We start from the raw sequence: 26090 nt of genomic DNA, 5'->3' as shown, positions 1-26090 counted from the left end.
ACCCGGCAGTCTACGCCTATAGCAACATAACTAGGGGATGATTCAAGACAAGCCTGAGCCAGCCCTAATTATAAGCTTTATCAAAAAGGAAGGTTTTAAGCCTACTCTTACACGTGGAGAGGGTGTCTGCCTCCCGGACCAAAACTGGAAGATGGTTCCAAAGTAGAGGAGTCTGATAACTGAAGGTTCTGCCTTTTGGAGACTCTAGGAACCACAAGCAAGCCTGCATTTTAGGAGTGCAGTGTTCTACTAGGGTATGAAGGTACTATTAGCTTTTCCAGATATGATGGTGCCTGACCATTAATTTAGTCTTTGTAGGTGAGGAGAAGGATTTTAAATTCTATTCTGAATTTTAAAGAGAGCCAATGCAGAGAAGCTAACACAGGAGAAATGTAATCTCTTTTCCTAGTTCCTGTCAGTACTCATGCTGCAGCATTCTGGATCAGCTGGAAAGTATTTAAAGATTTGTTGGGACAGCCTGATAATAAGGAATTACAATAATCCAGCGTAGAGGTAACAAAAGCATGGACTAGTTTTTCTGCATCTTTTTGAGAAAGGATGTGCCTGATTTTTGCAATGTTACACAGTCCTTATTAGGGATTTGGGAAGAGGTGAATAGGTGGGCGCGGAAGAGTCAGGTGGCTGAAAGGCGGGAAAGCCTGGGTTACTGAAGGGCAGGAGGGCATAGCAGGTTCTGAAATGACAGGAAAGTCAGTAATATGGAAAAAGGCAGGCGGAGAATGAAGGCATGAATGAATTCTGAAAGAACTGTCATTAAGATCACACCCTTACCTATTCGCAAGGACTTAGTTCATCAGCAGGTAGCTCTCACTGAAGTTTTAGATATTCCTGTCTAGAACTATAACTATAAAATTTGAAATTAAAGAAATCAGGTAACACTGGCAGGAAAACAGATACATTCATAGACCTATTCTCCTTTCCAATTTAAGGACAAATCAATTATTCTCTGGACTGGTAATTTGGATTCTAAAAAAAACAAATGTAGTCATGTATAATATCCAATAATCCCCATGGTACTGTTTATGTAACAAGCCACAATTTAGTCTAATTAGTTTGCCTTCCGTATTTTGTCAATATGTCAGCTACCGTTAAATACAGCACCATGCAAAAGTATTCAGCCTCCTTGCTGTTCTTCCTGTTTTGTTGCATTACAACCTGGAATTAAAATTGATTTTTTTGGGGGGTTTGTCCCATTTGATTTACACAACATGCTTACCACTTTGAAGATGCAAAATATTTTATATATATATATATACACATATATACATATATGTACCACTTTCCCTTTCAAGTGAACAGGATAGTTGTTACTGATTACTCAAGAGAAATACGCTGTTCTAGCAGCGGACAGAGTAAACTTGTAATTCAGTACACACTCATGCCACTTGAGGTAGAAGCCTTCTAGTTTAGCTTTTCACCAATTGCACTCCAGTCTCCTGCAGGCCTGCTTAAGGGCATGTGTTTCTTCAATAAACCAGGTTGTAGACCTATTTCACCATCTTGTTTTTGTGGTAAGAGGTGCATCAGAATCGAGGAGACTAGACAGAGCTGTGCTTAAGTCATTGGTACATTTACTCAACTACTGTTCTAACAATCTTCTGTAAGTTTTACTTAAATAAAGCCATAATATACTGTACTTTGTATTTCTACTACATTAAATTTCTGTAGAAAATATTCCAATCCACTGCTGTATATTTATCTGACAGCTATAATTTCCAGTTACTTTTCAGGTTAAGATTTATAGATCATTATTGATCCATAAAGCATTAATACATTAGTAAGTATCATAACTTACCTGTGCCTTACTATAAAGTAGTACCAAATGCTGCATAAATGTCAATGCATCATCAATAACAATTATATAATAATATTAAAACAAAATAAAATAGAATAACAAAAAATAAAATAACATATTATTTATATTATAATATAATTATAAACTTTCATACACAAAGTGCATATGAAAGTGCTTTATGAATTAAAAAGAAAAAAGCAGACAATTCTAAGAGTTAAAATATTAAAATACATTTAAAAAAGGAACAAAGTAAAATAATAAACATTTACAAATTGAAAAAATATAATGAAATAAAACAAAAACATAAAAGTAAACTCTATTACTGAATGTATATATACAATAGGGTCCGAACCCACTTTGGACCCCACTGTATATAACAACAGCAAATATCATTACCATGACCACTTTTACCATCATCATCTTAATAATTGTAATCCTTTTAGATTGAGCAGTAATATGTATAATCAAAAAACGACAGTGGAGTACTAATAATAGATTATTGGTAAAAGCAAGGTTAAAAAAGTGAATTTTTAAGGTGAGTTTTTTTTACCAAAAAACATTCTGCTATTATACATATGTGAATAACAAGTATCTAAACCACATCAAACACAGCAGGTGACAAGTAGTATCACAAATACAAACAGGTGTTATGTAGGCAAGCAATGGTCACACCTACAGAGCTATATTTTCAATTTTAGTGGACAAGTTTCTAAAGATGCAGAATATATCAGACATCAGAAGTATGGGTGACATTTGTATATTAAATAAAGCACCAGACTTCCAGAATCATTTTTATTTGATGTAATTATGTATACTGAGAACAACCCTCATTTTCATTGCAAATACGATTAGGAGATGGTGGTGTTTGATTAAAGTTTTGCATAATTACCTTATCACCTTTTTATAATAAACTCTTCAGACATGCTCAAGACTTTCCAAATGAACTGCTAACCCTATAATAAAGGTGTCAAAAGTAACATATGCCAGACCTGGCACTCTATCTTCAACATTGAGAAACTGACGTTTTGTTCAGATAATAAAATTAACAACAGGATGTGAACTTCCGTTATCACCCTTGTGGTCGCCCAGCTGTGGATCTCTTAAAAGGGACAAGACAAGATACAAATGTCCTTGGAACAGAAGAAGAAAGATTCTTCAAAATTGTGTTTCACAAAAAAAAAAAATCTGAATCAAACACATCTTTTTCTCTCGCTATCTCTTTTTCTCGCCCTATTTCTGTCTCTGTGCTACACACACACACACACACACACACACACACAAACAGACACACACACACACACACACACACACACACACACACACACACACACACACACACACACACACACACATATATATAGTTATTACATTGGACTATAAGACTTTACTTCACTACATTGTTAATCAAATTAGTGTTGTTTACCCCTTGTTCCTCTATTAACCCTACTGAAGATTATACCATTCTGGAAAATCTCCCTCATATATGCTTTCCTCTATAATCTATGTAATATGCTTTCACATACAATTTACGTTTATCATTATTGATTTACCATAGTGAAATGCTGAAGTGTGTGATCTCTGTGGGTGCACAAGACTTCAGGTTTATCACTCTCCCCATAGTAATTAATTTCAAAATCAGCTCCTCCTTCCTGCATCTCTTCAAACATAGAAGAAGGATTCTCATTGGAGAAATTTTAAAAATCTGCATGAATATCCAGTTGATAAAAAGAAAACAAAAAACCCTACACTTGGGTGAGATCTCCTTGGCACATTTCACTCTTAGACACATTTGTTACCTGAACTCAGTTCTGTCTTTATTTGACGCTTACTTTTGGCTTGTTTTCCCCTTTGCTTTTTGTCATTTAAGATTTTCTTGTAGCCGCCAACCAAGCCTCATCTCCAGTCATTTTACCTCTCTTAGACTGGCATTCCCGCAAGGCTTTTTTAATATTCTTTTAAGGTGCATGCGCATTTTAATTTTTATATGAAACCAGCCTCGGTTTGCAACGCAGTACAAGACTAAGTGAACTTAAGTTTTATAGCCTATTTTTGTACTTTAGTAAGTCTTCCCTGATTGTTCTTTGAAAGTTTTTTTCACCTGGTGAGTGAAATTACTTTCTCTCTCCTTTACTCATCAGAGTTTATCAGACACCAACGTCAAAGGAGTACGAACGAGCACAGAAACTGCATTTTCCAGAACCTCAGCCAACTTGCAAGAGCCCTTCTCAGCCTTAACAGCTGTTACAACTGCTAGAACGAGGCCGTTCAGCTGAGCAGCCCTGTTTCCAGATGCTGCTTGACAACGACTATGTGTCAGAGAGCACCCCGTCGCTGGGAAGCTGCGAGTGGAGTCAGCACTGAATCACTCCAAATCCAACTGAAAGGGGCCAGCCCTGACCCACAGAGTAGGCTAAACTTTACTTCTGCCTAAAGCTTGCAACATCCAATTAAAGACTGATTAATTCAATTAATTTGAGTAATTAATTTCCTGCAAAAGCAATTGGTGCCATGTAACGAGGAAAATTTAAATCTGTGTTATAAGTGTTGCCTTTGTTCCGCTACATACGCACAAAAAAAATACATGGCATCTTCAGTTTTAATATTGAACATAGAATAAGCATCAATAAGCTTGTGTTTGAACAGGTAGATAAAGAATATATTGACAAACAATATGGAAACATGTTTTTATAATGGCTAATTAATTGAAACACAGGCTTTAGAATTTAATGAATTGTCGATTAAATGTCAAGCTCATGTTTCCATCCAACTGTCTAATTAATTTTGCAAAAACTTTTGAAATGTTTTTTAAATATGAATTAGGAACATTTCAGCCGAGTTGAAGTCAACAAATCTGCTTCTTGAATGTCAAAACAGCTCACATCCATGAGAAAAACGTAAAGAGCTTTCTGGATGTGATTTGTGTTTGTCAGATTAATATTTTCTAATTAAGTAAGATTGGAGACATTTCATATCTAGCCCTTTCAGTCACTGATCCTTGCCATCGTCAAGTCTGTTCCTCAGTTTGTCCTTGAGTCAGCCATCCCAGCTGATGTCTCACCTATTCCTGAGGCTGTTCCTGAGTCGGCTGACATTAAGCCTGTTCCTCAGTCGGTCCAAGACAAGTCTGGTTTTTCTACCATTACCACACATTGTATGTTGTAGGTTACTACAAACTACAGTTGGCTGAGACATTTTCACACATACAACTGCAGTTCCTGAAATAGGACAAAAATATTTCTGATAAGTTATCCAGAACAACAAATTGTTGATAATAATAAGATTATATTGTTGAATTTATTACATCAAATGGTAGAAATATACATTATTCTTAACTGGCATGCACATTATATAAAGGGAACCAGGAGTTTATCCACCCTTGTTTTTTCCTGGCCCTTATTTGGGGGCCAGCCTGTATTTGTTCGTGACGACCACACCCCAGCCATTATTGGAAGCTGGGCTTTAAATTGACTACTGGTTTTTATTTGAGGAAATACGGTACACTATATGTGAAATGGCCTATCCCACATGGGATAAGGTACAGTAGTGTATTGGGATCATTGCTAATATTATCATGCTAGCATTCTCACATTGACAAAGGTAACATTCCAATGTTCAGCAGGTACAACATTTACCATAATCACCATCTTGGTTCAGCGTGATAGCATGCTAAAATTTGCTGATTGGCCCCACACACAATATTTTGGCCTTTTGGTCATAAATATTACGTTAATCTGATGATAGTTCTAGATGAGAAAAATTAATTATCACCAAAGCTATTACAATTCATCCTGAGGGGAACATAAATGTGTATACCAAATGTTATGGCAATCTATATGATAGTTGTGAAAACATTTCAATTTTAACCAAAAATGTCAGCCTCACAGTAGTACTAGCTTAAATATCAGATAATCACCAAAGTCAGTAGGATTCATTCTCTGGGGACCATGAATGTGATCCATCCAGTATTTAAGCCTGGACCAAAGTGGTGAATCGACAGACCGAAGGACTTACAGTCTGATGCTGCCATTCATATAGCCATGCTGCTAGTATGGCAAAAGACCAAATAGAGACACATTATTACAGCTACTACTTCCAACTAAAAGTAAACACATTTTTTAGTTCTACTAAATGACATCAATATAGTAAAAGAAAGAGTGTTTCATTTTCTTTTAACTCGCTTAACGGACATAACTTATCCTGCTGTTAATTAAAATGGTAATCACATTTTTATATCATCCAGCCAACTGTGGCAGTACTGAGTACCCTGTTGTGGAGAGGTACTTCAGTTGACCAAAGTCCAAAATAACTCAATTGCAGGCTTTTGGCAGGTGAAGTGCTTGAGTTATTTTGGACATTGGTCATTTGCAGATGGGATGCTATCAGCCACTCGTCTGGCCGGGACATTTGGGAAATACAAACAGAGACAATTTCTCAGACAGACACACACACACACACACACACACACAGGGCCTCTAAGGATGGCAGGAAACCTAAGCAACGCTTCTGAGTTGCAAACCAATTGATTACCATGTCCTCTCTGCTTTCTATAACAGGGCTCAAGGGCCGACAGCGATGGGGAACCTTTTAGGAGTCAATAACCTCAGATATCTGACACAAGCTACTGACGATGGCAATAATAAGGACCGTATATAATAACTGTTCCAGACATCTCCAATAAGCCGGGGCCAGACTAACACAGACTTTGCCTAAACTAATCTGACTTTGCATTAGGCCAGTATTAGCTCAGTCAAGTGACACTCAAATTACTCCATTTCCATCAAAAGTCCTCCCATTTTCTTCTATTCACTTTCTTTCTCTCTCATTCACTCTCTAAGTGACTTTACCACCACAAACATAAATGCTCTTCTTCAGACATAAAAAGCAGCTCTATCTGCTAGTGTGATGTGCACATACTGCACTACAACTCTTAATGGATGTTCGTGGTAAGACATGCATTATGCATGCTGTACGGTGAGGTTCATGTGAAGATCGTGTGACCTGGTGATGATTTTTGCATTGACAGTCAACCTGGTTGGACAAAGATTTTTCATAGATTTTAGGCCTTTTTTTTGCACTGAATCGGAAAAACATGTGGTAACACTTCATAATACAGTGTAATTTTTAAAGAGTAAAAAGGGGAGCACTCGCGGCCACACATTACCATTAACTAGACTGGCAGAGTCTAAAATAATAGCTCTTGTAAGCACACACAAAGGATATTAAAAACCAGGTACAAAAACTTTGAGGGAAGTGAAATTATTACAACAGCTCACATGATAAATTTAGTATACTGTAAACTTATAGAGTCATGTTATACTCACCACTCTGCTGCTCTCAATTTATATTTTTAAAAGAAATAATGTTTTCATACTGCAATTTATTCCAGTTGCTTATTTGCCCTTCTGGTTATCAAAGTAAAGTTATAATTGACAAAATGCAAAACCCCCTGATATATATATATATATATATATTTTTTTTTTTTTCAAATTAAAAGCCTACCTGTAAATGAAGACTGCAAATCTTTTAATGAAAAACTTCTGGTGATGTTATTCTTAGTGTGTAATGTATTATTATTGCGATGTTTGGGAGAAAATACAATATAAAAGAGAAGTGCTCACATTTTACAAGTAAGCTACAACCACAATCCAGGGATTTATTTATATGTCTTCTACTTCATTTTATGATACTGAATATCAACATGTCAAGTGAAATACAGTGGAAACAACATTTTGCTTTTTAAAAATAATATCTCATAAAAAATTATTTGAACACTTTCTGTTCAAGTGCTTCTGATGTTGTTCAAGTATGAAAACTAGGGTACATTCCAGTCGTCTAACTTTTATGACCTTAATTGGGGTTAAGGTTCTGGAACGGTCAATGTGTAGTCAGGTTTAGGCACAAAAACTACCTGATTAGGTTTAGGAATGATTGTGGTTGGTTTCAATAAGTAATTCTTTAAGGTTACACTGTAAATCATTTTAAGTTTGTTCCAATTTATGAATGTAAGTTCCACTGCTGCCTCATAAATGTATGAATTAACGGAACTTAGGTTGAATAGTTAATTCAAAGTCGTACTATGGGTTTTGAAAATGTAAAACTAACTGTGCTAGGTTAACTGAAGTTGAGAAAACATATTAAATAAACTTAAGCTATTAAGATGAATTGATTGTTAAGTGATATGGACAGTCATTACAGACAGATTTGCTTTTCTTTTACAGTTCTTAGTTTTAAAGAGTCAGATTTTCATTTAACATGAAGAACTTACTGCTCAGCTGTTGAAGAAATGTTGTACCACAGTAGGTACAAAGACAACACCCAAGGCTTTGTAGTTTATTAGGTGGTGATGATGATGATGTGAAGAGGATGAAGGAGACTCCAATTACATCGTCTTGATTGCCTATAAATGTTTATTACAAAGAAGTACAGTGTCAAATCAAACATTTGCAGATTTGCTTGTGAGAGGGTGTGAAGCCAATGAACCACTCTCCAACTCAGCCTTGACAACCGACTCTTAAATAATGCAGTTGTTTTCCTAAGAAACGTCACTAACATATGGTTTTAATCATAAAGTGTTACCTCCCTTTTCAGACTGAGAGGCACCCTCTGAGGCCCCCCGATCTAGGGCCTCTATGATAACACATAAATTTATCTCTGCATATTTAACCATACACCTCAGCTGCTGTCAGTTTCTTTCTTAAATTATTTGCGTAAGGAGGTAGCGCATAAACTGAATACCAACCTTCATAATGGTTAGCATAATTTTTCTTATTATGAAAAGGAAAAACCATGACTTAATTTTACATGTATTAAAGACGCAAAGCAAGTTTCCATCATGAATAGGTTCTTCAAACTACAAAGAGTCTCTGGAGAGATTTAGCTCTCAAACAGTGTATGCTCGGAAGACTGCTAATATGCCAATTATGTTTCTTTAAAAAGTTGAGTGAACTATAGACAGTTCATTCATTCAACTCATCATTTCAAGTCAACCTCAAGAGACCTCAAGTAAGTACAAGTCAGTGCAGTCACTTATACAAGTCATTTATCAGCTCTAAAGTGGTCTGAAAATAAAAACTAGACAGTCTAAGTTGAATTAACTTGAAATTAACAAAACGTACATACTCAAGTTAATGAGAAAAGCTCAGATGATTCAACTGCATAATGTTTTACAGTGTAGAGGGCCGTCGTCATAATGATAACGGTAATAAAATGTTGTTAAGGCTGTAGAACGGACATGGATAAAAGAAACACAGCTGACGCTGACATCGGTTTCACACGGGACAATAACAGCAGTCTCCAGTGCTATAGTCGACTGATTTGTCGACCCGTCCATCCGCCCACCCCAAACTCCTCCAAACATGAACTTTGTCACTCTTAATACTGCAACACCTAACTTCCTCCTTTGCTGCCATAATAATTGCCACTGCTACTAGCTGCTTGCGCAGACAAGCTATGGGATTGCTTTTACAGGAGGAGAGTCTTGGTACATTTGAAGGATAAACATAGCCTATAAGGCTTTCTACTGGATTATTCTGATGTGACTGAGTGCCTTCACCTCAGCAAGTTTAGAGAAGCTGCTAAACGTAACTGGCTTTCAAAAATTAATGGTGCATAAAAATACAGAAATTATATTTTTTCACTATAAATAGTCAAAAGTAACCCAAAAAATCAGTTATAAGGGAAAGGGAAACAGTGTCATCCAAACTTGAGTTTATGCAGGATTTACACTTTTTGTCACTCGCTCGTGGCTTTTATCCTGTAAATCAAGTCTTTTCTTGTTTTTAAAAAAAATGGAATCTCTATGTCCTCTTGTGCACAAAGAGCAAAAATTAACCCATGATAAACTTATTCAGGTTACAGGTGGCTGTGGCTCAGGAGGTAGAGGAGGTCACTCACTAATTGGTAGGTTGGTGGTTTGGTTCCCGGTCATCAGTGGTTAGATTCCCAACTGTGCCATCAGTATGTGTGAGTGTGTGTATGAGTGAGCTGTATGAATGTGTGTGTGAATGTGTGAAGGGCATGTAGTGTAATGTACTTTGAGCGCTCTCTAATACTAGAAAAGTTCTTTATATGTGCTTTTACCAATTACAGTATCTGAAACACGACACCTTATTAATATCAAGTTGAATAAAACACCATCAAGGCAGTGGTGTATTGAAACTGTAGATTTTATCCCCTTTTTCCATTTTTGACCAAGTCAGCAGCAGCTGAGCTTTCTGCAGGTTTAAATATCCTCATATCCCCACATCTTCATATTAAATGTTTTCAATCATATGGATCATACTTCTTATCCTGCTGTAATATTATGCCCTCACAAGTTTCAGATTTAACTATGGAAAATGTGATACTACATCTGTCAGCTGTTTGTTCTAAAAATGAATACACACATGCATGTATCCAAAGCAGCTCCCCTGAAAAAAGTTACATTCCCGCACACAAGTCATTACTTCTTGTGTTTCTCTCAGAGCATTTTAGTATGTTGTTTTCGGTCACTGGTTATATGCTGTTCACTCCTTGCTATTTATTTCTTATTTTCATGTATGAATCAGCATCACCGCTTTTCTTGCAATAAAATAAAGGAAAAAGAACTAAAGAGAAATATGTCGAAAATGGAGCTGGCCATAATCAGCTGCAAGTGCTGGGAATCACTGAGCAAAACGTGGAGTGCATCATTAAGATAGGAGATTTCTGCTGATTTATTCCCCAACAGCCAGTGTCCTTGAAAACAACTGTGAGCACTGCTGTAGGCTGTCCCAAAGAAAGCCCACTGCAGAATGATGAGGTCCACAGTGAATTCTGGGGGAGTTACAGTTGTGACTTGCAGTGGAAAGATTGCCAACTTTAATCCCTGCTGAAATCAGTGAGGCAAAGCGAATGAAGGCTCATCCTTCTTGTTGTGTAAAGTTAAATGCATTTACTCCCCAGCAATTAACTCCCAACTGCTCAAGTGGACCCACTCAGTGGCAAAGATGCAGATAGTGTCACCTGGAACAAGGACTTTAAAGGGACAGTAGTTTGGGGAAATTCTAATACTTTTCCTATGTGCTCTACCAACAGAAAAACTGCTGAATGCCATTATAATTTGTTTTTTAGCCATCTGAATATTTGTTGAACAGTGATTTATCTTAGCTTAGCTTAAAGGACAAAGAACTCAGGTTGTATCAGACTTCTAATTAATGTCCTATTTATGTGCACTGTTATGGTTTTCAGATGAATTATGTTATATGTGTATGCAGAGGCCAAATTACCGAAATGTTTTTTTTTAGAGTTAGAATAAGATGCTAACTTTTGCTAACATAATATCCTTAATGTTATATAACAATAGTTGTAATGTTTACATTGCGATTGTGGAGAAGTGTCACCAGTCAGACAACAACAACAACATAATTATATATATATACAATAGTAATGCATATTTATAGATGGGTGTCTTGTTCATTTGGTTGCTGCGGCTGTCAAGAAAGCTGTCAATAATAATATATATCAGTGAAAACATTCACTAAAGTAGAGATACTAAAACACATTCCTCCCACAACTCATGTTTCTTTTATCTCATTTTGTCACAGTTACAAGGTGGCAAAGTGCAGAGTTGAGATAATGTACAGAGACTCCAGCTACGAAAAAGGTGCAGGTGTCACCACACACTCAGGAAGTGGGCAGCTGAATCATCAGTGGCGCAGGCAGAAAGCATGCTGAAGTTGAAGGATATCATCGGGAACCAACTGCATAGGGAGGACTCAGAACCACCCACCTCCAACAACTGGGGAATGCAGGCCCAACGCAGAAGAGAAACATGATCCAAGCTGAGGTCCAACACCCGCAGAAGAAGGTTGAAGGTCAAGGGCCATGGAACTTTGATCACAAGGAGCCTGGACAAAGTGGGACCTGCCAAGGCAGAAGGTCATGTGACCTGATATTTGGTGTCTGGAGTCCTGCATCTCTTTCCTGCTCTGATTAGTGTACAACACCAACACCAACAAACCTTCACGGGTGGGGAATGAGGGAGGACCACTCTGCAAGTTATGTGGAGAGAGAGGAATGTTGACACACATACAGTGTGCAAGACTGCAATTAGCCAGGGGAGATATGGAGGGCGTCATAACAACGTCCTCATAGCACCTGCTGATATCTTGGAGCAGGAGAGACAGAAAAAGTGTCAGACCTATGTGAGATCAGCCCCATCCATACAGTTCATCGGGGAGGGGGAGTAGCCACCTTCCTCTAAGAAGACCAAGAACAGCCCCGTGCAGCTGGCACAATAGTGGGAGATGAGGGTGGACCTGGGAAGGAAACTAGACTTTCCCCAGGTTGTCCAGACATCCCTGGGGGCTAACATAGACTCTAGAACAAGACTCCAGAAAGTTACTGCTTCTAACCAAAAAATACTCCAACACATAACACATGGCACCACATCATGTCGTTTTACACTTAATTTTTGTACAGATTAAAACAAACAAAATACTATGTTAATTAATTAAGAATTCCTCCAGCTTTTGTGCTAAACTAAGCTATTTGGCTCCTCATGGTACCTTCATATTAGCATACAGACATTAGGGTAGTATCAGTCTTCCGATGTAAGTCTTTGTACAAATTGTATTTCCCAAAATGTCAAACAATTCATTTAAACAATAACTAGATTTCCATCCAAATGTAGTGCAAATCTTAACCAAATTTTGAGAAATACGCAAAGAAACGTACATTTCCATACTCCATCATTATGTGAATATTAAGAGTTGGTGGTGCAAATTTTAGGTGCCATTAAACCATAGTAGATGAAAACGGCACAATAAGCTGAAAAAATTATAAGCGCACCAGTCAAACCTCAAACGGTGAAAAACAATGTAACGACAGAAAAATGGTATTTCTGTTTTAAGTATTAATTTGAGGAATGTTACAGCATTCTCTTATTGAAGAGATCATTGCTCTAAACATCCTATGTTTTCGTCTGCCCCTATTTCAAATCACAGCCCTGATCTCAACATTATCCAATCAGTCTGGCATCACATGAACAGTTCTCCAAGATGGCTGAAACAACCTATCAGTCAAGTGAACTTAGGTGCTGTTTTAAAGGCAAGGGTTGTCACAACAAATATTGATTTGATTTAGGTTTTTTTCTGTTTACTGCACTTTGTATGAAGTTAAATGATAAAACTATTCATGGCATTATTTTAACATCTACATATTATTTTTAGTTCCTGTAAGATTTGCATTGTACTGTATGTGACTGGCAAAGTCATTTTTTTCTTTTTTTGCTAACATAATTGCACTTACAACTAGCATCCTCAGCTGTGTGTACAGTGTGCATTTACATCATTTACATGTTAGTAGAGCTGAGAGTAGCATTTCCATCCTATCCATATGGTGACTGTTAGAAGTTGCAGGCCCTCAATAAAATATACTGTGTTGTTACTTGAAAATCTTTTATTCTGTATGTCACTGCAATATTCTGTGTGTGTGTCCATGTCGTCTTATCATTGGTGTCCAGCAGAAGCAGGGTGCGTGTGGCACCTCTGAACAAACTATGACCTGGACACTGCCTTCAACCATCTGGATCCATACAGACACATATTCCCAGAATGTGTATATGTATTGTGTGTGTGTGTGTATAGATGTACATGTGTGGGCTGTTGTGGTGTCCTCTTCAGAACAGAACACTGCTTTTTTCAAGTTGTGATCAGCAGAGTTCAGCTGTATTAATCATTCTGGTTATTACTGATTTTCCTCTCTGCTGCTGATCTCTTTTCATTCTCCTGTTGTCTGTCTCTTTTATTTAATTTCCCCCCCTCTATACTCACTACTCTTCGCCAGTTATTATAATATGAACCAATAGCTCACTCTTACTCCCCCCTACTCAGTTTTTGTTTTCTCTCCAGGCAATTGGAAAGCCCATATCAGGAGCTAAATGACAACCAAGTATCTTTCTTCCCAAGCTTTATTTCCCTATTGAGGGATAGGTTTGGTGTAAAACAATGACACTTAGGCCTGTATGTTCCTTAAAAGAAATGGAGAGTGCATAATCAGATGTAGCAGTGCACAGTTTAACAGTGAAGACATAGATAAGTACAGTCCTACTAAGACATACTGAACACACAGATACAGGTAAAAATTAAGTTAATGAAGAGCTACTGGGTTCAAGTCAGGGCTTGCCAGACTTGTACCCAATCAAACATCTCTGGAGAGACCTGAAAATGGCTTTGCACTGGCAGTCCTCATTCAACCTGCCACAGCTTGAGAGGATCTGCAGAGAATAATGGCAGAAAAACCCCAAAACCATATATGCAAGGCTTGTTGCGTCATAACCAACAAGACCTGAGGTTGTAATTGCTGCCAAAGATGCTTCAATTCAGTACTAAGTAAAGGGTTTGAATACTTATTTCAATGGGATTTTTCAGTTTTTAATTTTTAATAAATTCTAAATAATTTTCAGAATTTCTAAAACATTCTAAATCTAAATTCTAAAATCATGTTTTTTCTTTGTCATCATGGGGTACTGAATGTAGATTGATGAAGGAAAAAATAAATTTAAACGAAATTAGCATAAGGCTGCAACATAACAAATGTGAAAAAAGTGAAAGGGTCTAAATACTTTCTGAATGCACTGTATGTTTTTTAGATTCTGCATAAAAACCACAAGTATCAATAGCCTGGAGATTTGGATTTTAGATTATTTGATTGGTAAGCAAACCGATAGTGATTTTCAATTCGTGTGACCCTTCAAAAGAGTACTCCAAGTGTAGTATAGTGTACTACATTGTGTATTTATTAGTAAACAATACACATTTTGATTCTTCTCAAGTTAGATATTTTAACTACAAGTAATTTTTTGTAAGTTTTTTTTTTTTTGCATTGGTGTACTGAAGTTAAAATGTTACTTCCATCTATTCAGCATTTAAGTCTGTTTCTCTCAGACAAATTAGTTTATCCAATATTAAATTACATTTTTTTAAGGCAATCAGTTGCCTCAAATTTTTTAAGTAAGTCAACTTGTCTGGGTTAACAGTGTTTAGCATTGCCACTCTATAACATTATCAGACTCACAATGGACAGTTCAAAAACGGCTCAAAATCAGTGCAGCTGAACCAGAGATATTGTCTTTTTTTATTCCATGCAATCTTCCCAGGATCTTCCGCGCCAGTGCACCCTCCCACCTAATCCACGCTCCCTGCTGCCGCATACCCACCATTCTGCTGGTCTGTTCCTCCTCGACTCCTGCCCGCATGTCTGTCCTTGCCATGGGCCTTGTCATAGCCAGGTTGTGGGGTGGGTCCCAGCCCTGCCCATCCGCCACTTCCTTCCTGTTGAAGACACTGCCTGCTGAAGACACTCTGGAGTCCCTTGGTGGATCTGTTGGTTCTGGTGGTCTTGCACTCTTCAACGCTGAACCTCTCTGTCACAAACCTGACAATGATGGTGGTCATTGCCTGAAGCCGTTTGTCTGTGTCTCCCCTTGCTGTTGATTCAATGATTCTGACCGCATCCTCATTGAACTGGTGCCACACTCTATGTTGGGTTGCTGGAGGCCACTTGATCCAACGCTGCTGAATTACTATACTCGGAGCTGGAGAGCTTAGCGCTTGGAGGTTCTTGGCTCTGTGGGGTGTCTCCAGGCCGGGCTCCTCCTGTATTTTAACAAAAATGGATCCTGTGTGCTGCACTGGTCTCCCCTGCACGAAGCATTTCATTTGACTCTGATGGATTTTAAGGCCGCGTTTGTTCTTGCAGACTTAGCCGCAAATACATCTTTCTGTAGTCATCATTGGTAATCCGTTTGCCAAGGTCATCACTGTTAGATCCGTCTTATTGGGTTTCTCATTCTCCACCCCTCTTAAGCTCCCCTATGGGTATGTCTCTCTAGTTCGGTCTGTAGCTTAGTTGTGTTCTTCCTCACAGAAGATGCAGGTTGGGCTGCTACCCCTTCCTTCTCCAGTTGCCATCTCTCTGAGCTTTCTACTGTCTCTCCAGTTGTCACCAAACTTTTCTCAGTTGTAAGCCAGCCTATTCCTGGGTGTCACTGGCTAAGCCAGTCTCAACAGTTGAAAGATCCGTCCTAGGATGTGCTGGAAAACATCATAAGTGATGCTTCCTGAGGTCATCGGGTGTTTCAGGTATATAGACAGTAAACTTCCATGTATAAATATTATAAAGGACTAGAACTGAAACATTTAGACAATTGACAAAACGTGAACTGGCAACTATTTGATCCCCGTTAATCAGACTGAGATGAGAAGATTAATAACACTCTCAAGTCTGTCTGTGTAGTACGGAACTGGACTAGATGCAGGGGGAATAGTTTCCCTGGCTCTGTACAAAGTTGAAAAATGCCTACAATCACCTCTTAAGCTCATTTATTAGGACATATCTTGTTTAATATGTACACAGACAGAAATGTAAAAACAACAATTTTTCGATTTTAGGGGGAGTTACATGATAAGACTAGAAGTGTCTAAACTTCTCAGATCGTGTAATTTGAATAAATATTTGAGGCCCAAAAAAGTAAAATTATCCTATATTTCAGCCAAGACCCCTCAAATTTTTCTTGTAACTTTTTGTAGGACCCTGACCTCTATGCTGGGAACCATTAAACTAACTGTATATAAATTAGTTAAAAGTAGCTTCACCTGAACCTGCTACAATAGTAAAATGCTGTTCACAAATTGGTGCATCAGCATTAACAATCTAATAACATAATTTCTTTAGTTTCTGCAGTAATAATAGATGACATTTAATACAAAATTAGATCTTCATCTCCGGCCACTGCAGAACTAGTTGAGCATTATATTGAATCCCAGAAAGTCTCTGTTTTAACAAATTTTGAGACTATATCTGTTGATACACTATTTAAGCTGGTGTCGGCTTCTAAACCTACTAGCTGCCTTCTTCACTCTCTATCAACTAAACAGATCTAGTTCCAGATCCAGTTTTGGGACCTACAAGGCTGAATATTGTTTACTTACCAATTACAACTGGCACTGTCACCACTAACTTCAAAACTGCTATCGTTAAACCTCAACTGAAGAGACCACAACTTGTCTCTTAAATAATTATCAACCAGTCTTTAACCTTCCATTTTTTTCCAGAGAAAGACTCAACTCTACTAGAAAGAATTGTGTCTCAGCAGCTTTCAGCTCACATATCTAACATATCTTCCTGAACCTTTTCAATTTGCTTTTAAGGCCTGTCATTCCTATGAATCTTCACTAGCTAAAGTGGAAAAAGATCTTCTGCTTAATATGGATTCAGTTTCTACCTCTAAATTTCTCTTACTCAATCTCAGCACGGGTTTTGACACCAAAGACCATTTTATACTCCTAGACCGATTGGAAAACCAATTTTTCATCTTTGGCCTGGCTCTCACTTGGTTAAAGTCTTACTTATCTGAAAGAACACAGTTTTTGTATAATAATACTAAATCAGCATTTTCTGATTGAAATATGGAGTTCTCCATGGTTCTGTTCTTGGCCCTCTGCTTTTCTCGCTTTATATTTCCCCCCAGTCAAATTATAAGCAGTCATGAAATAATTTTCCACTGCTAAGCTAATAATGCTAAGCTGTATTTAACTGTAAAAGCAGATGACTGTTCTCATATCATTCTATTAGAGGCTTGTTTGTATGCTGTGAAAAGTTGGACGTACATTATTTCCTCCTAAATTCCTGCCTAAAACTGAGATGCTTGTCATTGGCCCTACCGACGTAGACACCAGTTTCATCAAGTAGCAAGTAGTAGAAAATCTTGAGAACTCTGTGATATCTCAAAGTCTGACAGCCAAGAATCTTGGTGTTACATTTGAAAGACATCACCAAGACACCTTTTTTTCACCTACGTAACATAGCAAACATTGTCTGTTTTCTGTCCATGACAGATGCTTAGACCCTAATTCATTCTATTGTCCCATTTGTTTTCAGGCCTGTCATGCACTAGTACTTAAATTCTTCTAATGTTTCAGAATGCTGCAGCTAGAATATTACCTAAATCTGGAAAATGTTTTACCACATTACACCAATTTTAGCTTCCCTTCACTGGCTCCCTAACCTTGTCAGATGTGATTTTAAGGTTCTTCTATTGACAACACAATACAAAATCCTAAATGGCCATGGCCCTTGATAACTATCTGATCTCCTTAAACCTTATATTTCATCTCATGCTCGTCACTCTCAGAATATAGGGCTCCTGTCTCTCCCCAGACATAAAAACAGTTCAGTAAGCAGCAGGGCCTTTTCCTTTCATGCACCCTTCCTCTCCAACAGTCTTCCTACTGACGCTAGAATGTCTGACACTGTTTAGACCTTTAACTCAATACTTAAAACTAATCTTTACGCTTTAACTTTCACTTAGTGGCTTATTTTCTTTGATTACTTCAGGCCTTGTACCTGTTACCATTTTAACACCAACAGGTCAGTGCTCTTTTCATTCTGGCTCTCTGTGCTGGACCATCCACCATCCTGGGATCTCCCTCTCCCCTGGCTGTTAGTGCCTAATTTCAAATGTTTTTGTTTTGCATCTTTGTCCTCCTTGTCCTTGTCTCTCTCTACTTCTGCATGTTTGTTTCTTTCATGTGATTTGTGTGCTTCAATTGGCCGCTCGTGTGTTGAGTAGTTTGTCTTCTTTCCAGGTTATAATGGTGGAGAGGAGTATGTTTGGCTCAGGTCTCATCTCTGGTGGCAGTGCCTGGAAGTCGCTTGACGTCCTACTGGAATGTATTTCTTCATACTGTATATGTTTACAGTCTATAATTTTTGTCAATCTCTTTCCATCCTGGTAGAGGGATCCCTCCTCAGTTGCTCTTCCTGAGGTTTCTTCCATTTTTTTCCTGTTTTGGTTTTATGGGTTTTTTTATTTTTTTTTATTTTTCCAATTCAAGGGTCTAAGGACAGAAGATGTCAAATGCTATACAGATTTGTGATTTGTGATATTGGCCTATATAAATAAAAATTGACTTAAATTGATATCAACATATCATTTAAGGGTACATTTTTCTGTGGAACAAGTACTGTTTTTTTAATAGTTCAAGGTGTTTGATAAGTCCTCAATTCTAAGCATAGGCCAAGCTTTCATTTTAGCTTAAATTCAACCATAGAAATGCCACCATAACTTTCTTTTTGGAATTTGTATTAAAATTAGTTTCATATATATTATATATATATATATATATACATAAAAATTTATTTCAGTTGATTATGTTTTCATTCATCTGTTTCTTTGGTATATTTGTTGCTTTATTTTAAATCATTATTTTCCCATGGTCCTATCAAGGATGGTGCTCTCATGACTATGTGCACACAAACTCCCTGAACCAGGTTTTGGCCATCTGGACTTTATGAAGTTAAATTTGAAGGAGAGGGGAAACAATGGGCTCTTTCTCTTTGTGTTTTCCATTTTTGTTTCCCTAAGAGCCCTAGTAAGATTAATTATGTCCTGAACATGAAACCTAATGTAGCTTGACAACGTAATTGAGTCTTTTGTCTGACCCTTGATAATATCTAGGTGGTTTTGACCATGGGCCATTTAAAGTTGCTGTTCCAATTTGTCAGGTTTTTGTCTGTGGGTTGAGGAAACTTTGTATTTTTTTTTCAAGCATTCATGGCATAATGTATATAATCAAGCAGGAGAGTGAAAAAAGGAGATCTGATCATTTATGTTTCTATACACCTAAACTGAAACAGAAAATATGTTTTGTAGGAAATGTAATCGCTGGCTGTATTATGTTCAGAGGCAACATATTTTTTGAGTGAATGGAGCGCTACATTTATTAACAGCAGCAGAGTTGCTAGAAGGTGGTTGGGGTGGATGGCAGGCGTACAACGTGCACAACTGCTAAACCACAGACAAGGGTTTGTATCCACAGTCCTGACTATGGTTAGGTTAAGGCAACAAAAGCACTTTGGTAAAGGTTAGGGAAAGTTTGTGCTTTTTGTTAAGTATAAAAAAAACACATTGTGTCTGAAGTCACTCTAAACTCTCTGTATTAAACCACACTGTGACCAGACCACAAAAAGTCATAACAAGTGGATATTGTATGGCAAGATTGGATACTTTGGTGGAAAACAAATACGTTGTCTGTGAACATTTTACTGATATGTTCAGTATCATCATATTTGCATCTTGACAAATGCTTAATTCAACAACATATCCCATTAAATTTCGCACAAAACGTATTTATTGTATCAGTTTAGTTATATAGAAATGTAATTTCTTTGTCCTCTCTTATATCTGCATTTTCTTCCCTCTGGTGAGTGTGTTTCACTGTGCACCAAGTTGGTGTCTATCATGCTTGTATGCACTCACAAACATGCACACATCAGTACACCAGCCTTCATACAGTGTGTGTGACCCGTTTGTTATTTCTCCCTTTGGAGCTAAAGAGGAGATGGAATCTGCACTGTTGACGAGTTTAATGATTTCACCCAGAGCACCAGATCAGCTTTCCAGCACACACACACACAGACACACACACGCTGTGGCTTTGAAAGTATGATGAATTGGAGCAATGTGGAAATGCATTCGGACACCAACAAATATTCACGCTCACACACCCATTTACTCAGTCACACATTTTCATACAACTATGGACCATATTTCGGTGAGAACTGTGACACAAACAAATATGTACAAACAATTATACTGCATTATGCCATAATTGCACTTTTACAACGGGACTTTGTATGGACATACACATACAGAAACCACAACATACCAAATGCAGGCAACATTTCCAGCAGAAAAAAAATATGATAAAAAAACTCTATAAACAAAACGTTATGCTTCCAACTCATTTTTATGTTCCAGCTTGCTTATGTTCTAGTTGCCACTAAATGTGGAATACAACATGGATGACATTTTAATGTTAATGTAAACAATACATTAAAAGAGCATGTCTAGTCAGGGCTTTCATCTAAACAACAGCAAAATGTACCCCTGTTTGTAGGCAATGAACAAGCATAAAAACGTGCAAAGAGGCACGATGAAGAAGTCACACTTGTGCCTAAACGTCAGCCTATGGAATATTTGCATTTGCATACACTGCATTACCATAAACTGTGCTCCTGTGCCTTTGCTAGTTTTTATGCTTGTTCACAGCCTAAACTCATTAAAATGTCTTGTGCAGTTGAGCACACCTCCCTACAGTTTTGATCATGTATTTCTGTATTCATTTTCAGTTGAGCATAGCATTAGTTCAAGCAGAGCACTAAAGTCATGCTTGTATTAACTGAATGGCATCAGCTTTTTCATTCATACTTCACAATCTCTAGCTCATTCATCAGCTGTGTGACTACCAGCTGACCAATCACGGCAAATCATTTTCATGCAGGTATTCAGCACAATCATAACCTGACACTTTTAACCATTAATAATACATTCATGCTGATATCTTCATGCCAAAGAAATTTGTTGCAACAAGTTTCTTCTTGTGTGCCAAGCTTTTGGTCTCTTTGGCAAAATCTATCTGTAAGACCATATTGATATATAACTGTATTTACTATGGATGGTTAATTTCATGGTGTAAATAACTTAAGGATATTAAATCACACAGAACTGCAGAAGTGTAATAGATGAAGTCTAATACTAACTTCCATTGTGGGCCTGGATGTAAAGAGAATAAATCCAGGGGATTAGGTGACATTATATAACGGAAAAATAAATAATTAAAAACCCTATAAATTATCTTAATTGATGGTGTAGTCAGGCTGGATTTCACCAAGTAAAATTTATTTGTGTTGTGTGGCAAATCGCAGAAGGGCCAGGAAATAATGTGGACAGGATAAGAAAAAAAGAACCTATGTCATTGTCAGTGCACTCAGTGAAGCCAAGCAGCTTGCATCTTTCTCTGCTTCTTGTAGTACATGACCTGCATGAGAGATTAACCCACCTCCTCTCTCCAACAGGCCAGGCCACATCAGAAAGTGGCTCAGCAAAATTCATCCACAGGTCTGTGCAAAAATATTCGAACCTCGAAGCTTGTAACTTTTGCCACTGACTAACTGTAAGGATAGCTACACACTAGTCACACTATCCCACCCTCGCATTTTGTTCTCAAAATTTGCATAATTAATTCAATAAAGATTTATTGAGGCTGTCACCAGTTGTCACCATCGACTCTTACTTGACAACTGCCTGCAAACCATTGCTCTTTTTGTGGAACAGTTAATACTCAGGTTAAATAAAAAATGTATGGTGAAACAAATCTATTATGCTATGATAGCCTCCTCTATTTTGGACTCTTCAGTTCTCCGTTCCTTCAAAGATCAGCACTGTCAAGGCAGTTTTCCATTGGTCTGTGCCAGAAATTTGCATGCCAACGTTCTCTGAAGTTGATCTCGGCGAAAAAAAAAAGGATTTACTATTTAATTGATTTTGATGTGAAATGTTGACTCTTGAAATGCTAGTGTGACCTGGATGTAAAAGTCAGCTGAACAAAGCAAAATACCGTAGGTGTGATGAGTTCGCAACAGGACTGGATGGATATGGATTTCTCTTTAATATTTGGGAAATGTAACTGATTTTGCCAGCCACAGTCTCTATAAGACAAGAAGATGAGATAAAATAAGAAAGAACTTTATTAATCTTGAAGGAAATTCTTGCACCTTCTACACGGCTCGTATCATGTTATGGGACCTGGCAATAAAGGCCTGATGTCTTTTGGTCTTTAGTAATATAGAGTAGTTTTATCTGGAGCAATATTTCCTGTACTTGTTTAGTTGGCATTAATAATTTTGGAGAAAGAATCCATCCTAATTTGGAGCAACTCTAGACCTTGATGAGTAGGAAGTAGATATCACAGCAGGCAAGTCCAGTGGGAAAAATTAGATTTTGGTGAAAAAAAAAAATTTCATGAAAATTTCATGAAAAGTTCATGAAAAGTGAATAAACAGCTTTTTGCGAAGCACATCTTTACACTGTGCACTTTCCTTTGTGTATTTTCAATTAATCTCTTTCTCCCTCTATATGTAAAACTATCTATTCATAATTAAGTGTCTTCCTCCTGACTTAGCCATAGATGTATGATACTGTGATCCCAGCAAAGGTTATCCATTCTGCAATCACTCAGTCCTCCTCCTCTTCCACATCCCTTACTTGGCTCCCCGAGACAATCAAATAACTTTCTCCCTGACAGATTGTTTTAGCTCCATTCTCAACACCGACCACAATGAGTCACCTCCACCAGCATGACAAAGGAGGGGAAGGAGCAGAGGGTTGTTTAATGACACAGGGAGAAAGGGATGGCAAAAGAGAGGGGAAGGGCAAGTGTGAGAGATAAGATTATCGGACGAAAGGTATACAGAAAGGAAAGGAATAGGAAAAATCTCCTCCCGCCGTTCAATTAATGCATGCTGCATTATTCACCATCAGAGAGGAGGAAAAACCCCAGTCAATTAATTAGCAACTTCACATGTGGAAGATGGGGGTGTAAAGACAGGGGAGAGGAATGCCAGCAGAGTTGTAAGGGGTAGGTTGGGGAGGCCTCTGGAACCATATACTGAGTGTTAAAAAAAAGGATGAAACAGAAATGTAAAAATAGTATGGTTTTAGGTGGAGTTATGTGTTGTAACTATTGTTCTTGCTGAACAACTTCCAGATGCAGCCACTTTAAGGAGTCTTGTCCTCACAGGGAACTTGTCGGATTTGGTAGCATCATGGCTGTACCATGAGACCTACAGTGTATACTTAAACTTTGCTAACAGACCATATCTGGCAACCAATGCTATAGGTGGACTTACTCCACAGAAATACTGGGTGGATGGATGAATCATTTTTTCTCATCAGGTGGTTAGTGCACGTAACTCCTGGTGAAACAACAATTTGTCAGTTTTACATTTATGTTTGTGTATTGTACTCTATTCATCTATAAGTTTTGTATATAGCACCAATTCATAACACAGGTTATCTCAGGGCACTTTTCATATAGAGCAGGTTTAGACCGTACTCTTTATAGTTATATTTACAGAGACCCAACATTCCCACAGGATCAAGCACTTGGCAGCATAACTAGGGGGTGGTTAAAACCAAGCCTGAGCCAGCCCTAACTGTAAGCTTTATGAAAAAGGAAGGTTTTAAGCCTATTCGTAAACATGGAGAGGGTGTCTGCCTCCCAGAACCACACTGGAAGAAGGATCCTCAGTAGAGGAGCCTAATAACTGAAGACCCTGCCCCCCATTCTACTTGGAGGTTCTGGGAACCACAAGTAAGCCTGCATTCTGGGAGCGCAGTGTTCTAGTGGAGTAATATGGTATACATGTACTAAGAGCTCTCAAAGATATGATGGTGCCTGACCATTAAGGGCTTCATAGGTGAGGAGCAGGATTTTAAATCCTATTCTGGATTTTACAGGGAGCCAATGCAGAAAAGCTAACAAGGGATAAATAGGATCTCTTTTCGTAGTTCCTGTCAGTATTCATGCTAGAGCATTCTGGATCAGCTGTGAGTATTTAGAGATTTGTAGGGACAGTCTGATCATAAGGAGTTACAATAATCCAGCCTAGAAGTAACAAAAGCATGGACTACTTTTTCTGCCTTTTGTTGAGACAGGATGTGCCTGATTTTTGCAATGTTACATAGGTGAAAAAAGGCAGTCCTTGGAGTTTGTTGTATGTGGGGGTTAAAGGACATATCCTGATCAAAGATAACTCCGAGATTCCAAACAGTGGTGCTGGAGGCCAGGGCAATGCCATCAGGACTAAGTACATCATTAGATAATGTGTTTCTGAGGTGGTGTACAGAGACAAGTCCTTTGTCCAATGCAATTAGAAGATCATTTGTAACTTTCACCAGTGCTGACTCTGTGCTATGATACACTCTAAATACTCACTGAAAATCCTCAAATAAACTCTTATTATGTAGAAAGACACACAACTGGTCTGTGACAGCTTTCTTAAGGATCTTAGAGAGAAAGGGAAGTTGGCTAAAGCATCTGAATCAAGAGTAGGCTTTTTAAGAAGAGGTTTAATTACAGCTACTTTAAAGAACTGTGCTACATAGCCTGTTAATAAAGAGAGATTTATCATATCTAATAAAGAGGTGCTAAATAATGGTAAAACACCCTTAAGCAACCTAGTTTGGATGGGGTCTAAGAGACAGGTTGATGGTTTAGATTAAGACATTGTTGAAGTTAGTTAGTGAAAGTCAATGGGAGAAAATCTCCAAATTTATAAATCTGGTTTTACCGCTGTTTCTAAGGTACCTGTGCTTGAAGATAAACCGGTGCCGGTTGAGGGCAGGATGTGATGAAATTTGTCTCTAAAACTTGGAATTTTATCATTAAAGAAGCTCATGAAATTGTCAGTACTGAGAGCTATAGAGCCGGGACATGGATCAATGCAGCTATGACTCCCTGTCAGCCTAGCTACTGTGCTGAAAAGAAACCCGAGGGTTGTTTTTATTTTCCTCTGTTAATGATGAGTAATAGGCTACTCTGCCATTAGAGAGGGCCTTCCTATACGTTTTAAGACTATCATGCCAAGCGGGATTCTTCCAATTTAGTAGAATGCCATATCCTTCATCGTTGTTTGCTTTAAATTGCAGGTTTGGGAGTTAAACCATGGAGCTAACCTCCTTTGTTTTATCATCTCCTTTTTGAGAGTCATTTTCATTGAGCCTGCAGCACTATCAACAAGATGATTGACTTGGGAGTGACTAAAGTTAGCATAGGAGTCCTCTTTTATATTGTAACATGGCAGTGAGTGCTGATGGAATCACTTCCTTAAATTTGGCCACAGCACTATCAGATAGAAATCTATTAAATACCACACTACATTTAACTAATTTAAATGAGCTAGTTTCTATCTGCTGATCTGCTTGCTTTTGAATGACCAGCATGTCGACACGCCAACACTTAACTGTAATAACGTTATCATTTTTGTAACCATAACAACATTGACAACCCACTGTCACTGTTAACAATCACTAAGTTAGTTAATGTAACCTTAGATTTTTGGGAAAAAAATTAAAGCACAATGTTAACAAAGTTAATAAGCTTTACCCTTTATATACAGTATGGTTTCACCAGAAGTCGTTACAAACAGTTATATATGCCAAATGTGGACATGTTTGCAATTAGCTACTAAGATTATTTTAACTGGTGTATAGTTTACCCCGAATTATGGAAACTAATTAGCGACTTAGCACAGCGCAGTCAAGGGCCTGGTGTAGTGAAAAAAAAACAAATAGCAATAGAGGAGAGTGCTGGTGAGGATATGGATTGGATGAAACAAAGTTATCATGATGATGTAAAAACCTGTGCTGCAACATTGGTATTTTTTATATGAAAGCTGTCACTTTTTGTAT

At 37.8% G+C, this 26090-nt stretch overlaps 1 pseudogene; it reads right to left on the bottom strand.

Moving 5' to 3' along the window:
* LOC120789363 overlaps window positions 1-25622 on the bottom strand; it is a 71321-nt pseudogene extending 45699 nt beyond the window's left edge.
* Between the last annotated feature and the right edge of the window lie 468 nt (window positions 25623-26090).

Source organism: Xiphias gladius, chromosome 4 (genome assembly GCF_016859285.1).
Source record: "Xiphias gladius isolate SHS-SW01 ecotype Sanya breed wild chromosome 4, ASM1685928v1, whole genome shotgun sequence".
NCBI classification, from domain to species: domain Eukaryota; kingdom Metazoa; phylum Chordata; class Actinopteri; order Istiophoriformes; family Xiphiidae; genus Xiphias; species Xiphias gladius.
The sequence above is the reverse complement of the archived record's forward strand: the minus strand, read 5'-3'. Positions and strand labels throughout refer to the sequence as shown.